General features: G+C 39.3%; 1 long non-coding RNA gene across 2 annotated transcripts; it reads left to right on the forward strand.

Annotated features, from left to right (window-relative positions):
* Positions 1-1104, forward strand: LOC122143337. Of its 2 annotated transcripts, XR_006159119.1 has the most exons (4): positions 1-72; positions 298-353; positions 575-619; positions 1026-1104. It is a non-coding gene; the product is annotated as an uncharacterized LOC122143337 (long non-coding RNA). The 2 variants fall into 2 exon arrangements; XR_006159120.1 differs by lacking the exon at positions 575-619 and having other exon boundaries at positions 1026-1098.
* Positions 1105-4095: the final 2991 nt, after the last annotated feature.

Raw genomic sequence — 4095 nt, forward strand, 5'->3', positions numbered from 1 at the left:
GTTGGCTTTTATGTGAATACATTCCAGAGTGTGGCTGGTCTGGAGGAGAAGTTTCACAGAGAAATGGGAAAAGTAAGGGCTCCAGCTCAACACCATCCACTGACAGAACATTATGATTATGTTTTGTATATAAGTGTAATTTAATTACAAGTAAATAATCTGGTGAATGAGCATTGTGTGTGTGTGTATATAATATTGATTAATATAAATATTATTAATATATTTGACTGTAAATTATGAACAAACTTCTACATTTCAAAAGATGTTGATTTTCCATATAATATATTTTTCTTACAGATTAATCAGAATCTGAATGATACGCTGGAGAAATTAGAAAATCAAGATATGTCCAGGTTAGTCAAATGTATATGCAGCATACATACTTAATGTTTACATTTATAAGCACTGCATTGTATGAATTGTATATTTTAACCATGCTGGCTCATTTTGATCTATTTTGCCTCAAAATGGTGTGTAAATTGTGCATATGGCAATAATTAGTATTGGTACAATTACACTCTATACAGTTTATACAATTAAATAAATGAACAAACCAAAAACACCACTCTCACAGAAAAACAGGTAGCCAAGGGGTGAGGACATCAGCAGCCCAGAAGAGGTAACGGTAGCCCTACAGTGCTGTGTGATTGAGTGTGTGTGGATCTTTGCATTCCGTACTAAAGCTTTTTGCGTGCCCTCAAGTGCTGCCCACCTAGACAAGGGTTTGTCTTGTGCAGTCTGTCTGCAGTCCTGAGAATTCACTGCATGAGCAGAATGATTTTGCACAGGAAGCAACTGTGTCTGCATGAATACCTGTTAATTTTGGTACTATACTAAGTGTAGTTACAGTATATCAGTTCTGGCTTGGAAGTCTCCCAGATAGGCTGTTGGTCACACTGGCCATCTGAGACTAGGGCTTGCAGTGTGAAGCATCGGTGCTTGGATTGAGCCTAATCAAAGCATGACACACAGGGGCTCTTTATAGCCATGATACTGTATTTCATTATTTGTACTTTATGCTGCAGTGACAGAACACAAGATGCCAATCACACATTGAGCCCAGGAGGACCGCCAGCCATACCCAAATCACCATCCAAGGACGAAATCACTCACTGGCATTGTATTTTCTGCTTATGTAACACAGCCCCAGCATCTTGAGAAAAATCTGAAATCTGGTTATTTGCAAAAAGTAAATCTACTATCGAGTAATAAGAATATCATCATATATTTATGTATCAGTTGTTCTAAAATAACAAAATAAATATAAAAATAACAAAAGCGGTCATTGGTAAATGGCACCAAAACACTATTCAATTAATTTAACTTACATTTAAGTAAAAGGAGTTGCATCAGGTACATAAAATAATGTAAAATGATGTGCTTGAGCAAACTAGCACCCCAAAAATGAATAATTGCTGTGATATCCGTTTTACAGCGATTTCTATATGAAATATAAAACCCTACGTACTGTTTATTGTGTTTCTAGCTAAGGCCTATGGTTCCTCCACCTCCTAAGTTTACTCCATCAAAGGAGATGAATCAGAGAGAACATTATCACTCTGTTTGCGAGGCCTGCCGCTCCAGACATCAGCTGTCACTCCCAGCCAACACAGGTCAGCTGACTGTTCTTCTCCGGTAATCCGCCGTCTTCAGGCTAATTTTGCTAAGAGGTGAGACACCATCATTGGCTAAACTACGCAGTTTGAAAACGACGTCCGCCTTCAACAGCTGGAATTTGAATATAGCTTAGTGGAATCTGGGTTTGGCATGAGGGGTTTACGAATTAAAATGCAATAATGTTGTTGGTAACTGAAAACATGGCAACGCGGTCACTTCTCGTGTCCCTTTTAAGTGGTCTGTGTGGTGTTTGGCTCCCTGTGAGAAAAAGTTAATTTGTTTCATATCTGAATGCATATATTCAAACTAAATACTTTTCTATGGATGGAATACTAAATGTTTTAATATTAACACAGGTATACTTAATACTGAAAAATAAAAATAACACTTTACATAGCAAACATTTCTTGGATGTAAACCATTTAATTTTTACTTTCTTACATTCAAAATCTTCTTTTTGGGCTCCTTTTCAAACTCAGATTCGAATTTGAAAGGCATTCATAATTCATTCTGGAATGCCCAAACCGACCCCTACAAATGTTTTGCTTGATAGTTATAACATTCGGCTCTTCTTTTCATGGATGAATTGCAGTCATTTTCTCAATAGGAATCTGTGTAATCTGTACTTTCACAAAGCAAGAAATCTGTCAAGATTTGCCCACCAGTCCCAATTTGCAACAGGTTTAATGCAGTAAAGCAAATTTCCCTGCTTATTAACCAACAATGGAGTTTTGTCCTGCAAAATTTCACGAGAATTTTCTTCTGTCTTTTTGTTGGTTTTTTTTTTGTCAGTACGGAGCTCCAGCCACTGCTACAATCTGGCTGGATATGGATCTGGACGCACTCTCAGGCATGCCACCACGCCAGCTGCACCACTGCACATTCCCTGTTCAGAATTAGGTGGGAAATCCTAAGTCAATTTTTTTAGAGTTTTATATAACTTTCACTCAAATTTAGCTTGATAGCAGTAAGTTGTAGTACCTCAGGTCCCAGGCAAGACCATACCTGCAGTCCGCAAGCCATACTGCTTTGTCTAGTCATTACCTTACTCATACTATGTTTTTATGCTTTTTCATCACAGACTTGGGAATCATGGGAGGTGAGTGGTGCTTGTATGTTTTCTCATAGCTGTAGTGTATATCAGTCATAATGAACCTTTCTTTTATCTCAAACAGATTCCTACACTATTTTGTAAGAATTTAGCTAATACTATTCAGTATATGTAATGGTTGGGGGTAATCAGTCTGCCCCTTGTTAAAGGCTATTCCATTAAATTTCCTTTCACTGCAAAGCTTTCCAGCATAAAGATTGTATTGTCTGTCTGTCTGTCCTCTTTCGTAACTGTCCGTCGTATTATCTGTTTGCAGCCCACATCATCCTAGAGCTATCATGACCTCAGTATTGTGTTGGTTCAGCTGCAAAATGCTCATCTGTAATTACACTCTCTCGGCTCCTCATTCTTTCTCCCTCTGAATGACCACTGCTCATGATTTTCCCCCCTGCTTCCCCACATTTACCCTTCTTCTCCCCACCATTTCCCCCCCCGTCTCCATATCCCACCCTCCTTCTGCCACACTACGAATCAAAAGCAGAGAATGAACTGAGGTGCCTTCAGACATGGACGTATGATGGTACCCAGCCTGGGCACTCGGCTGGGGTGTGAAATGGTACCCAGGCTACCTGGGTATGACGATTGGTAGCCAATCCTGTGTGTGCTCCAGCTGCGTATACACCACCTGGGACGATGATGGCTCTCAGCCTCAGAGGGGAATGACAATGATTCTATCCCATCAGTTCCCCGGGTGGGAACGTGATGGGCCCAGGTACACAATCTCTAGATCAAGCTGCCAGGGCTGAGCTGGCTAAATATTGAGGTGTTCAGCTCACTGTAGACACCTGTGGATGGAGGCAAAAAGTTGCTTATCATGGCAAAGGGAGATGCTGGTAGCAGTGCTAATCAGCAGGTAGTTGTAGTATTAGTAACAGCTACCCGCTGTGGCTTCTTACGATGTTATGAGTATAGCTATGTAATATGCATCTTTTTGTTCTCTCTTTTCAATGTCCCCCTTTGGCTATTCTTCTTGTTATTTCTACCTCTTATTTCTTCATCTGAAGTTGGGTTTCTCTTTCTTTCTTATCTCCTGTCTTTCTCTTTTTGCGCCGGCCACAGAAAAAGGTAGCTGTTTAAAGAAGAGGCAGTAGCTTAAACCGTAAATGAAGTAGTAATGAGTAAGTACATAAAAATAATTCATAGCATATGATCCAAAAGTGCTAAAATCGGATCATCTACCCAAGGCAACCCCGCATAATAGAGTAAGAGGACAGTCTGTAGGTGACTCAAGCCTTGCATCAGCATTCAAACTACCATTCAAAAAAAATATATTTATTTTAGTATTTTTTTAATTCAAGTTTTCTATTCAAGTTTATTTGTATAGCGCTTTTTACGATAAAAATCATTGCAAAGCAACTTTACAGAAA

Source organism: Cyprinus carpio, unplaced genomic scaffold (assembly GCF_018340385.1).
Source record: "Cyprinus carpio isolate SPL01 unplaced genomic scaffold, ASM1834038v1 S000002262, whole genome shotgun sequence".
Taxonomy (NCBI): Eukaryota; Metazoa; Chordata; class Actinopteri; order Cypriniformes; family Cyprinidae; genus Cyprinus; species Cyprinus carpio.